Here is a 14,228-nt window from a genome sequence, read left to right on the forward strand (position 1 = left end):
CCCCAAAATTCATTTGACTCATTTTATCACAATATCTACTTTATCACGATGGTCTGGAGCCAAACCCATAATATCTCTGAGGTTTACCTGTACTACTACTACAACGGTTTCTCTTCCTCCTCCTCCTCCTACTACTTCTTCTCCTCCTCCTCCTCCTCCTTCTTTTTAAAGGTTTTATTTATTTATTTATTTGACAGAGAGAGAGAGAGAGAGAGATCACAAGTAGGCAGAGGCAGGCAGTGAAAGAGGGGGAAGCAGGCTCTCTGCTGAGCAGAGAGCCCAACATGGGGCTTGATCCTAGGACCCTGAGATCATGATCTGAGCTGAAGGCAGAGGCTTATCCCACTGAGCCACCCAGGCACACTCTTCTTCTTCTTGAGATGCAATCGACATATAACATTATGTTAGTTGCAAGTGTACAACATAATGATTTGATATTTGTATATCTTTTGAGTACTTCATTTCTTTTTTTTTTTTTTTTAAAGATTTTTAAAAATTTGACAGACAGAGATCACAAGTAGGCAGAATGGCAGGCAGAGAGAGAGGAGGAAGCAGGATCCCTGCTGAGCAGAAAGCCTGACGCGGGGCTGGATCCCAGGACCTTGGGATCAAGACCTGAGCTGAAGGCAAAGGATTTAACCCACTGAGCCACCCAGGCTCCCCTTCATTTTTCTTTTTATTACCAAATAATATTCTGCTATATGGATGTACCATTTTGTCTCTGCACTCATAAGTCGAATGATGTTTGGCTTGATTCCACTTTTTAGCTCTTTGGCCTTTTGGCTATTATAAATAATGCTGCTAGAAACATCCCCATACAGGTTTTCATACGGACATATATTTTTGTTTCTCTGGGTATTCACCTATGAATTGAATTGTTTTCCAAAGCAGCAGCACATTTTGCTTTCTTACTGTCAATGTATGAGGGTTCCCTCCCTTTTTTGCCCAAACATCCTCACCAATACTTGTAATTATTGGCTGTCTTTTGGCAAATAGCCATCCTAGTGGGTGTGATGCAGTATCTCACTGTGATTTTGATTTGTGTTTCCTAGATGGCTAATGATGTTAAGCATCTTATCATTACTTCCTATCACCTAGAAATTTCTATTTTTCTTATAATGAGACCTTTAGGATATACTCTCTTAGCAACTTACAAAAATGCAAAACAGTATTATAAACTAGTTACTTGTTGTACATGATATCCCCATGACTTATTAATTTTTTAACTGCAGGTTTGTACCTTTTCATCCCCTTCACCCATTTCACTCATGACCTGCTTCTGGCAACCACAAACCTGTCTCTTTTTTTTTTTTTTTTGAAGGTTTTTTTATTTCTTTTTTTTTTTTTTTTTATTGTGCTTGGGATTTTTTAGATTCCACATATAAATGAGATCGTATGGTGTTTTTCTGTCTGATTTATTTCACTTAGCATAATACCCTCAAGGTCCATTCATGCTGTTGCAAATGGAAAGGTTTCCTTCTTTTTCATGGCTAAAGTGTGTGTGTGTGTGTGTGTGTGTGTGTGTGTGTGTGTGTTTGCAGCATTATTTACAATAGCCAAATGTGGAAACAACCTAAGTGTCCATCAATAGATGAACAGATAAAAAAAATTTTCGTAGCTATGTATGGTGACAGATATTAACAAGACTTACTGTGGTGATCATTTCACAATGTATATAAAATCTAATCACTATATTGTACAACTGAAACTAATATAATGTTATATATTAAATATACTTCAATAATAATACAAAACCCTATTAGCCAGCTATAAAGTTGTTAAGGAGGTAACTTAACGTATAAAAAGAGGCTGTAGGGTATCACGGATTTAGCAATTGTCTGAAGTAGGGCACCTGGGTGGCTCAGTGGGTTAAGCCTCTGTCTTTGGCTCTGGTCATGATCTCAGGGTCCTGGGATCAAGTCCCAAGTTGGGCTTTCTGCTCGGCAGGGAGCCTGCTTCCTCCTCTCTCTCTTTCTCTCTGCCTGCCTCTCAGCCTACTTGTGATCTCTATGTCTGTCAAATAAATAAATAGATAAATTCTTTTTTTTAAAAGATTTTATTTATTTATTTGAGACAGAGACCACAACTAGGCAGAGAAGCAGGCAGAGAGAGAGGAGGAAGCAGGCTCCCTGCTGAGCAGAGAGCCCAATGCGGGGTTCAATCCTAGGACCCTGGGATCATGACCTGAGCCGAAGGCAGAGGCTTTAACCCACTGAGCCACCCAGGCACCCCAAATAAATAAATTCTTAAAAAAAAAAAGTAATTGTATGAAGTAGCTACATATAAAAAAAAAGAAGTTTTGTTATTGATTGTTTTATTCACAGATTATTGGTTACATTTTTTCCTTCTTCTTGTGTCCAGTAGTTTTTGTTATATGTTGGACATTGCGATAATATGTTGTAGAGGTTCTGGATTATTTTATCTTTCTATAAAAATATTATGTTTTATTCTGTCAGGCAGTTAAATAACCATGTCTTGTTGAGGCTTGCTTTTAGGCTTTGTTACAATGTGTCTACTTCAGTTTTGCTCTTATCCCTAGAGAATGGGTAGGTTTACTCCTAGAGGAGTTCAGATTGTTTGCCATGCTCTCTTCATTCTGTATAGGGAAATCTGGGCTGACCACAGAAAACTCTATCTAAGAAGCATGAAGATAAAATTAGATTTTATGGGAAACTTGCTTTCCTCTGCCAGCTCTTACAGAGAGAATTTTTATTGTTTAATAATATATCTCACTTTTCACTTCTCAGGATTAGATTTTTTTCCTCAGACTTCTTTTTTTAAAGTAGGTTCCACACTCAGCATGGAGACCAGTGTAGGGTTTGAACTCAGGACCCTGAGCTCAAGAACTGAGCTGAGATGAGTTGGAGGCTTAACTGACTGAGTCTCCCTGGCACCTCTCTTCCTCAGACTTTGAACAGCAGTCTAGAAGCAGCAGACAGAACAAAACAGGCATAGTTTGGGGGTTAAAGGTATCAAAGATTCTAGAAGAAAGGCCAAGATTTAGTCTTTAATGGAAGTCATGAACAGCTTATATTTAAAATGGGGGAAGTTAGGAGAGTGGAAGAAGGAATTAAACAGAATCTGATAGAAAAATAAATGCTATTTTCCCCTTTACTTCTTCTTTGCCGTAAGCTAGGTGACAGGAGTCATCAGATCTATTCCCACTATTGGCACTATCTTTGGGGCTGTTTATTTCAGCGAAACCTCAGTTAGGCATGTTGTTAGGGGAGGCCTGGGGAATAATCAGAAATTGAAATCCTCACCCTAAACAATAGCTCTACCTACTTTCTCTTTCTTTTAAATTCTTCACCAGAGCCACTCACACATAGGAATCCCATGATTTGCAAAGTTAGCAAAATCATGATTTGGAAATCCTTTCTCACATTTTCTTCCTGTTTCGCGGTGGGGCTGCCGTGAGAAGGGAGTGGACTGGTTAAGCCATAAGCAGAGAACATCACGCCCTCGAATCCCTGAGAACCAGCTGCATCCTTCCCTCTCAGGGGCTCAGTTTTCCATCTGGCCTCTCCGGGGTTTCAGAACAGGCCATTAAAGGACCTTGGATGAGCCCTAGTTGGAGGTGGGGGTCCGAGAACCCACATTCTCCTCCCCAGAGGAGGTGGTCAGTTGAGTAGGTACCTTCTGGGGCCCACGGGCCATTTTCTGCCTGAGCACTCCACGCTGCGGGCGACAGAGTGACTTGCAGGCACTGTGGAGGCAGCCCAGGCTTCTGGGGTGTGAGCTCAGTCTGGACACGGATGTGGAGGTGGAAGGGTGTTCTGGCCTCCAGAGGCCTCCAGCTGCTAGAGCCATTCCCAGCCTCTTCTTTTCCATGGCCGGGGGTTGGGGGGCCTCACGGTGGCGCTGCCGGAGCAATTACACAGCCTCATCTTGCGCGCTCTCTCCCCTTAGACGCATCTGACCTTCGGGAAGAAGTTCCCAGAGCGGTGGAAGCCAAACAGGTGGCTCAGCAGAAAGGGGCTGCAGCAGTTACACAGGGTTTGATACACTTACATGAGCTATTGTAAGAATGACCAAGGAGACGATGCAGCAGAGGAAAGAAAACCCAAGTAAATATCAAAGAAATCCAAGACACCCAGGTCCTTCCTCAGTTACCTAGAACAAGCTTTTTCTTTTGGGGGGGGGGGAATCACAAACTACCAAGATATCTGTGACATACACAGGTTTTACAGAAAAATAAGATGACAGAGAAATGCGAAGCTATGGACTGAATCTTGAAGAATCTCAAGCAGACTCCGAACTGAGCGCAGAACTGGACACAGGGTGGGGCGCCTGGGTGGCTCAGTGGGTTAAACATCTGCCTTCAGCTCAGATCATGGTCCCAGGGTCCTGGGATCGAGCCTTGCATCAGACTTCCTCATTCAGTGGGGAGCCGGCTTCTCCCTTTGCTTGTGCTCTCTCTTTCTCTGTGTCAAATAAACAAGTTTAAAAAAATATGTATATATATAAAAGATGAGACCCTGGAGAGCAAGCTCGCTCTCTACTGTGTGAGCACATGCAAAAAAGTGGAGCTTTTTTGGGGGGCACCTGGGTGGCTCAGTGGATTAGGCCTCTGCCTTCAGCTCAGGTCATGATCTCAGGGTCCTGGGATTGAATCCCGCATCAGGTTCTCTGCTCAGCAGGGAGCCTCTCTGCCTACTTGTGATCTCTGTCTGTCAAGTAAATAAATAAAATCTTAAAAAAAAAAGGAGGGGGGGGCACCTGGGTGGCTCAGTGGGTTAAAGCCTCTGCCTTTGGCTCTGGTCATGATCTCAGGGTCCTGGGATTGGTTTCTCTGCTCGGCGGGGAGCCTGCTTCCCCTCTCTGTCTCAGCCTGCCTCTCTGCCTACTTGTGATCTCTGTCTGTCAAATAAATAAATAAATAAAAGAAGAAGAAGAAGAAGAAGAAGAAGAAGGGGCACCTGGGTGGCTCAGTGGGTTAAAGCCTCTGCCTTCGGCTCAGGTCATGATCCCCGGGTCCTGGGATCGAGCCCCGTATCCGGCTCTCTGCTCAGCGGGGAGCCTGCTTCCTCCTGTCTCTCTGCCTGCCTACTTGTGATCTCTGTCTGTGAAATAAATAAATAAAATCTTTAAAAAAAAAAAAAAGAAGAAGAAGAAGAATATTCCAGACCAGGAAAGAGCTGGTATAAAGGCTTCGTAGGGAAAGGAACTCAATGTGCTTGAAAAAAATTAGATAAGGCCTGTGGGCTGGAGTGGAGTGAGGATGGAGGGAAAATAGAAATTGAAGTCTGGGGGGCTCCTGGTAGCTCAGTCACTTAGTCGTCTCACTCTTGATTTTGGCTCAGGTCATGGTGTCAGGGTCCTGGGAGGGATGGAGCACCCCCCCTCCCCGTCAGGGTCCATCTCAGCGGGGAGTCGCTTCTCTCCCTCTTCCTCTGCTCCTCCCCCTGCTTGCAAAGGTGTACTTTCTCTTTCTCCAAAATAAATAAATAAATATTTTTTTTAAAAAAAAGATTTAAAATAAAAAAAGAAGTTGAAGTCTGAGAAACAGCCAGAGACCAGATATCACAGGCCATGGTAAGACATCTTAACCTTTTTCCGAGTCAGTGAGCGATACTGGATGGTTTTTAAGCAGGCAAGTCTGATCATCTGATTCACCGCGGGACTTGAAGAATGGCTTGTAGGGTAGGAGCAAAAGCAAAGAGACCAGCTAGGGAACTTTTGTCAACAAGATAGTAAGCAAATGCTGGTGATTGTGGCAAGAGTGGCACCTGTGACGGTGAAGAGATGGGAACAGATGTGTCCTCTGGACTGGGACTCGCAGCTGGGTTAGACACTGGGGACTAGGGAGAGGAAGGAAAAAGCATGATCCCTAGATTTTTGTCTTAGGAAATTTTGTCTTGAGAACCTTGTGGGGGGGAGATCGCATCCTTTACTGAATCCAGGAAGACTGGGGGATGGTCCCATTTGGGGAAAATTCGGAAGATTTCCATACACCAAGCTCATGATGCCTTTAATCTCTCAGATGTCAGGTAGACAATCAGCTGTGTCAAGAAGACGACTGGATAGGCAAGTGTTATATAATAAAGCATGTGGTTGGTCTTTGGCCCTGTTTCCTATGTTGCCCCTAAATCCTTGAAATTTCTGAAGGAAATAGGAATCAGTCCTGAGTTAAGTGAGAGCTGACTCAGATGGGGACTGGCTGGAAAAACCAACCACGCCATCAGAGGATTAGACCTTTGGGCCTGCCTGACCTCCAGGCAGGGGAGGCTCAATCAAGAGTTCAACTACGCGATCAGTGAGTCAGTCAGTTATGCCTGTATAATAAGACAATGAAAATTCTGCAAACCCAAGGCTCATTGAGTTGGCTTCCTGGTTGGTGAACAGATTAATGTGCTGGGAGGGTCATGTCCTGATCCTGTGGGGGAGTGGATGCAGAAGCTCTGCATTGAAAACCTGTCCAGGCCTGGCCCTAGGGGTGTTTCCATTTGGCTGATCCTGATTTGTATATTCTTTTTCTTCTTTTTAAGATTTGATTTTATTTATTTGACAGAGAGAAATCACAAGCAGGCAGAGAGGCAGGCAGAGAGAGAGAGGAGGAAGCAGGCTTCCTGCCAAGCAGAGAGCCCGATGCCCAATCCCAGGACCCTGAATCATGACCTGAGCCAAAGGCAGAGGCTTAACCCACTGAGCCACCCAGGTGCCCCTGATTTGTACATTCTAACAAAACTGTGATAAGTGTAGAGTTTCCTGAATTTTCTGAGTTTTCTAGGAAATTATCAATTCAGGGGAGGAGGGGCATCGTAAGCCCTGAATTTGTAACTCATTGGTGAAAAGTGTGGGTCGTTTGGATACCCTTGAACTTGGCAGGTGCAGTGAAGGTAGTTTTGAGGACCGTGCCCTTAAATCTCTGAAGTGTGTGCTAACACGGGGTGGTGAGTGTTAGAATTGGATCGCAGTCTTACAGGAGTTTAGAGACAAGGCAGAGGTAGAGATCTGATAGTCCTTGGCATGGAGATGGTCTTTAATGCCTTGGTCTGTGGGAGAGTTCCTAGGAGGAGTGTACAGTTGGAGAGAGAGTCTCAGGAATGACCTTGGGGCAGGCCAACATTTTGAGTTTGAGCAGAAAAACAGCCAGTAAAAGAGACTGGAAAGCACCTGGCAGGGAGAGGAGGGAAACTTGAAGGATATGATAGGGTAGAAGCCAAAGGAGGAATGGATTCCTACGAAGATGGAACGGTCAACTGTCTTAAAAGTAAGAAGGTAAAGAGAGGGAGTGCAGGAAAGGGACCAACTGTGTTTGGCAATATGACCTTCTCAGTGGAGTATTTACCTCCTAAGCATCTTTCCTCTTAGATCTCCTTCAATATTCACAAGGTTCTTCTTTTCTCACCTTCCTCCTTGGTCACAGCGGAAGAGGACATTGAAATTATGCCCTCTGTGCAGGCAAAGCAGCTTTCTTAGCCTCCTTCCTACCTACAGAAAGTTGGGGGCAGAAAGGACATTTTATATCTCCAGACCCTTTCAGTCCAGGTGGGGGGCAGTATGCCAACATAGCTCTCTCAAAGAAGAATATTTCCTATGTATTTTATTTATTATTTAAAGATTTTATTTATTTATTTGACAGAGAGAGAGAGATCACAAGTGGCCAGAGAAGCGGGCAGAGGGAGAGTGGAAGCAATCTCCCTCCTGAGCAGAGAGTCCGATGGGGGGCTCGATCCAAGGATCTTGGGATTATGACCTGAGCCAAAGGCAGAGGCTTTACCCCACTGAGCCACCCAGGTGCCTCTATGTTTTTAATTATTACCCTTACATTTTTTTTATTAGTTTCAGAGGTGGAATTTAGTGATTCATTGCACACAATATCCAGTGCTTATTACATCACTTGCCCTCCAAACTGCCCATCACCCAGTGACACTGTCCCCCCACTTCCTCCCCTCCAACAACCTTCAGTTTGTTCCCTATAGTTAAGAGTCTATTATGGTTTGTCTCCATCTCTGTTTTGCCTTATTTGATTTTTCCTTTCCTTCCTCTATGGTCATCTGTTTTGTTTCTGAAATTCCACATATGAAATCATATGATATTTGTCTTCTCTCACTGACTTATTTGCTTAGCACAATACCCTCTAGTTCCGTCCATACTCTTACATTCTTAACACACATACTTATCCCTATATTTTCCCCATCAAAATCTAATGGTGACTGGTCAAAACACCTCTTCTCCTTTTCTGAGTGAGATAAGATTCTTGGCTTTTTTTTTTTTTTTACTATATTCTAAACATTCCCTCTCCATATCTTACGCTCTTGCTTTCTGATATTTAAATTTACAAATATTTACATATCATTCAGTAGTGTTTATAACAACAATTTAGACACACCAGTATATTTTATTGATTCTTTAAAAGACTTTATTTATTTATTTGTCAGAGAGTGAGACTGAAAGAGAAAGAGACCACAAGCAAGGGAAGTGGCAGGCAGAGAGAGAAACAGGAGCCCGACATGGGACTCCATGGAAGGAACCTGGGATCATGACCTGAGCCGAAGGCAGAGGCTTTAACCCACTGAGCCACCCAGGCGCCCCTCACCTCACTTTTAAAGTTACATGTAGGATTCTAAATTGACAGTCATTTCCCCGTGGTGCTCCTTGGGTCTCCAGGTGTTTCCAAGGTACACTTGCAGAGCCTTCTGACCTCTCTTATTGCTAATACACAGGATGCTTTCAGTCTGAGAGAGAGCGCCAGCTGGGAGGAGAGGGAGAAGCAGGTTCTCCACTGAGCCGGGAGCCTGACACCAGACTGAATCCCAGGATCCTGGAATCATGACCTGAGCCAAAGGCAGACGCTTAATTCCCTGAGCCACCCAGGTGCCCCTAGTCTGATTTTTAAGAAATCAGTAATCTCTATGCCCAACATGGGACTCGAACTCACAGAGTTCCGAGCCAGCCAGACAACCCAAAAGTTATGTTTTAATTGGGTATTACAGTGTTACTAAAATGATGCTGATTTTTGCATGTGGATCTTATCCATACTCATTTTAAAGTCTGTTCCCAATTGTCTTACCATTTCTTTCTTTTTTTTTTTTTTTTAAAGATTTTATTTAGGGGCACCTGGGTAACTCAGTGGGTTAAAGCCTCTGCCTTCGGCTCAAGTCATGGTCCCAGGGTCCTGGGATCGAGCCCCGCATCGGACTCTCTGCTCAGCAGGGAGCCTGCTTCCTCCTTTCTCTCTGCCTGCCTCTCTGCCTACTTGTGATCTCTGTCTGTCAAATAAATAAATAAATAAATAAATAAATCTTTAAAAAAATTTTTTAAAAAAATAAAAATTTTATTTATGGGGCACCTGGGTGGCTCAGTGGGTTAAGGCCTCTGCCTTCGGCTCAGGTGGTGATCCCAGGGTCCTGCGATCGAGCCCCACATTGGGCTCTCAGCTCGGCAGGGATTCCCTTTCTCTCTCTGCCTGCCTCTCTGCCCACTTGCGATTTTATCTATAAATAGATAAAAAATCTATTTATTTATTTGACAGACCGAGATCCCAAGTGGGCAGAGAGGCAGGCAGAGAGGGGGCCGGAGCAGGCTCCCTGCAGAGCAGAGCCTGATTTGGGACTCAATCCCAGGACCCTGAGCCGAAAGCAGAGGCCTTAACCCACTGAGCCACCCAGGCGCCCCGGTCTTACTTACCATTTCTAGTTCACAATTATTTGTTGCATCTGCTAGCTATCTCTCATGGTGCTGGGTTTCCTTATACACTTTATAGTATTTATCTAGGAGTATGTTTCTGGAAGAGTATCTCTTTGGGCATTCCTTCTTGGGGGAGACTAATTATTATCCTGGCTTGTGAATATGTCTTATTATAGTGGTGACTTTTAATTTTGTAAAAATTTTAATCTCTTAAGCTTATTTATTTATTTTTAGTAAACTCTACACCCAACCTGGGGCTCAAACTCACAACCCCCAAATCAAGAGTCACTTGCTCTATTGATTGAGCCACCCAGGCACCCCTCCCTTTCTTTTTTCATAATAGACTCTCAATATATTCAGGGTGTCAATAAGTTCAGCCACAAGGCCACATTTCCCAGATGATCTTAAAGGTTGGGGTAGTCACGTGACATAATTCTGGCCAAGGAGATGTCAATGGCCGTCACTTGGTAAGGAGGGGCAGATGCAACCAGCCCTCTCAGCTTTTTATACTTGGTCCTTTCCCATCACCCCCAACCCTAGGAATGTGGAGTTGATGGCTCCAACTTCAGCAGTCATTCTGTAAGCATGAGGATCAAGCCTCATCCTAGGGATACTAGAGAGCGGGGAGCTAGAGGAGCCTGGGGCCCTCATATTGTAAAGCTGCCAGCCCAGCTCTGAATTACCCTCTTCTAGATTTCAAAATTTCTAAGATTTCTAAATTATTCATGCCGCATTTCTGAGAGACTCTGTTTCTTGGAGATTTCAATTCCTAACAGCTATTCACTGTATCTCCTTCCTGTTATCCAGTATATGAACAGCTTGGCTGGGGCTCCAGCTGCTTTCTTTCTTTCTTTTTTTTTTTTTTTTAAGATTTTATTTATTTATTTGACAGAGAGAGAGATCACAAATAGGCAGAGAGACAGACAGATAGAGAGATGAGGAGAAGCAGGCTCCCTGCTGAGCAGAGAGCCCAATGTGGCACTCGATCCCAGGCCCCTGGGATCATGACCTGAGCCAAAGGCAGAGGCTCAACCCACTGAGCCACCCAGGTGCCCCCCAGCTGCTTTCTTGTAAGTGAAAGTGCCCAAAGGCTGGAAGTAGCTTAAGCTCCTGAGGTCATGTACCTAAGCCAAGACCAGGTATACACAATGCTGAATAATGGGCACTTAGCCCTCATTCCCATACATTCCCATAATCTATCATAAATAAGAGTGTGGTCAGAAGCTCCCAGAGCTTTACCTGTGCTTAAATCTGAAGACCAAGGCAGAGCCCCACTTGGGTTCAGCTCCTCTGTTTGGTCCTTCTGCTGCTCCCAGGCCTGAGACCTTACAACACTGCCACCAAATAGCCAACTAAACCGTATGGTATCAGGTTACCAGAGGTTTGCATGATGCCAGCTGGCTGAAGGAAGCACCTTTATAAAATGCAAAGGTTGAAAGTACACTGACCGTGAAATGCAAACAAACTCTACAGACTGATCGCTCAGCTACCTCGGTCTTTATGGAGCCTCTGAATTAGCTACTGAGTCAACACAACTGGTAGTACTCTCTGGGGAGTCAGGTTACAGGCCAACAATGCCATGAGGGTGTCCTTGGAGCAGGAGGTCATTCTGTTCCTTAGCACAGCAGCTCTAGAGAAGTTGGGAGCCGGTGGGGGTGCCCGGGGTGAATGATGGATGGCTCTAAGCACAGATGGGAGCGTCCTATGCAGCTTTGCTGATAATTGTACTGGTTCACTTCATCCCATGTTACCTGTATTTGTTCTGGAAAGTCTGGGGGATAAAAATTAAAAACAAAACAAAACAAACTACATCTACACCATCCCTGCCCTTGGTTTCTGTCTGGGCCTGTGGCACAGGGCAGAAAAGAGCATATTTAAGTGAGTCTGGGCTCTGAGAAACCAGGAGATTTTCTTAACTTGTCTGAGGGATAGGAGTAGAACTGGGAGACAGCGGTACATGGACAGCTCAGGATTTGTGAATTGACTGGGTGCTTCGTAAGTATTCCCAGTCCAGGCAAGGACCTGAAATTCATGGGCACAATGGTATCAAGACTGTGGGTCCCCACAGCCCAGAACAGGAGGTGGGTTGAGAGCTGCAGAAACTGGTTGGGAGTGAGATCTGGTTCCCTGGGTAATGTAAGGCTACACGGTAGAGGGCACAAGGATAATCCCATTTAAAAATGGATGTGTGGGGCGCCTGGGTGGCTCAGTGGGTTAATCCTCTGCCTTTGGCTCAGGTCATGATCTCAGGGTCCTGGGATTGAGCCCCACATGGGGCTCTCTGCTCGGCAGGGGGCCTGCTTCCTCCTCTCTGCCTCCTCTCTGCCTGTGTCTCTGCCTACTTCTGATCTCTGTCAAATAAATAAATAAAATCTTAAAAAAAAATAAAAAAATAAAATAATAAAAATGGATGTGGCACCAGGTGCCCTGAGAGTCTATTTCTTGATTTCTCTCTCTCCCCCTTTGTGTTCCCTTTGCTCATTTGTTTTGTTTCTTAAGTTCCATGTATGAGTGAAATCATATGGCATCTGTCTTCCTCTGATCAACTTATTTTGCTTGACCTAATCCCCTTCGGGCCCACCCATGTTATTGCAAATGGCAAGGTTTCATTCTTTTTTTTTTTTTTTTTAAAGATTTTATTTATTTATTTGTCAGAGAGAATGAGAATGAGCACACAAGCAGGCAGAGGCGGAGAGAGAAGCAGGCTCCCTGCTGAGCAAGGAGTCCCATGTGGGACTTGATCCCATAATTTTGGGATCATGACCTGAGCCGAAGGCAGCAGCTTAACCAACTGAGTCACCCAGGTGTCCCAAGATTTCATTCTTTTTTATGGCTGAATAATATTCCACTGTAGATCTATACCATGTCATCTTTATCCATTCATCAGTTGATGGACTTGGGCTGCTTCCATATCTTGGCTATTGTAGATAATGCTGCTATGGACATAGGGGTGCATGTATCCCTCTGAATTAATGTTTTTGTCTTCCTTGGGTAAATACCTAGTAGCGCAATTAGTCAATCATAGGGTAGTTCTATTTTTAACTTTTTGAAGACCCTCCCAACTCTTTCCCCCAGTTTGTATTCCCACCAACAGTGCAAGGGAGTTCCTTTTTCTCCAAATCCTCACTGATACCTGTTGTTTTCTTTTTTAAAGATTTTATTTATTTATTTGACAGAGGGAGAGAGAGGTCACAAGTAGGCAGAGAGAGTGGGGGAAGCAGGCTCTCCCCTGAGCAGAGAGCCTGATGCGGGGCTGGATCCCATGACCCTGAGCTGGACAGAGGCTAAACCCACTGAGCCACCCAGGTGCACCCTGTTGTTTCTTGTGTTGTTGCAAAGCAGTCCCCTTTATTAAAGCCAGACAGTTCAAGTTCATATATACAAAGTGTACTTATTTATGGAGACAGTTCAATTCTCCCTCACACTTTTTCATGGATGAACCACACTGATTAGAGAAAGATCGCTAAGAAACTGCCTTAGCATGGCAATGTAGACATGGGATAATTTACAAATAAAATTTTTAGAGGTCACTTAACTATGAAATATGGCGAAAACTACTCCTGTTGATGAAGCTCTAGGGCCAGTGGCAGGTTCATGACTTAGAAAACAATAGAAATTGTGGAAGGGGTTTCAGTCTTTAATAAGGAGCATTTTATTGTTTTCAGAAGTGAGGAAACTCTGTTCATATTTATGGTAAAAAAATTTATGATCATAACTACTAACCAAGAAAAAAATTTTTTCTACCCATTGGTAGAAAACTGAAATGAAATTTGGTTAATTTCCAGATAGTGGTCCCTAGACCAGAATTCTGTGATATTATTTGGTCACCTCCCCTGAGGTCCAAACCCATAGATTCTCAGATTCCAAATTCTGATGTGGAAATGTCAGATCCTCATAAAATTTCCAGAGCTGACATGGCTTATTCCTAGAACCTTCCATTTTTCTTCCATTGCTAAGATATCAGAAGAGGAGAAATGCAAGAAGAGTCTGAAGACGGTGATTGGTGAATAGCTTTGATCTCTACACTGACCAATTTTGAGGCTTATGACTGTTTTGTGGGGAGACACAGTGGATCAGTGTACCATTGCTACAAAAAGTGCTATGTAACAAACAGCCCCACAATCAGTGGCATAAAACAGTAAGCACTGGGGCACCTGGGAGGCTCGGTTGGCTAAGGACCTACCTTCGGCTCAGGTCATGATCTCAGGGTCCTGGGATCGAGTCCTGCATCAGGCTCACAGGGAGTCTGCTTTTCCCTCTTCCTCTACCCCTGCCCCATGCTCTCTATCTCTCTCTCAAATAAATAAATACATCTTTGGTTTTTTTTTTTTTTTTAAGATTTTATTTATTTATTTGGCAGACAGAGATCACAAGTAAGCAGAGAGGCAGGCAGAGAGAGTGGGGGAAGCAGGCTCTCTGGGAGCCTGGTGTGGGGTTTGATCCCAGGACCCTGGGATTATGACCTGAGCTGAAGGCAGAGTCTTAATCCACTGAGCCACCCAAGCATCCCTAAATAAATACATCTTAAAAAACAAAACAAAACAAAACAAAAAACCAGTAAGCATTGTAAGGACCTGGTTGGCCAGAGGGGGTCA

Source organism: Mustela putorius, unplaced genomic scaffold (genome assembly GCF_011764305.1).
Source record: "Mustela putorius furo isolate JIRA1106 unplaced genomic scaffold, ASM1176430v1.1 tig00003962_pilon_pilon_pilon, whole genome shotgun sequence".
NCBI classification, from domain to species: Eukaryota; Metazoa; Chordata; class Mammalia; order Carnivora; family Mustelidae; genus Mustela; species Mustela putorius.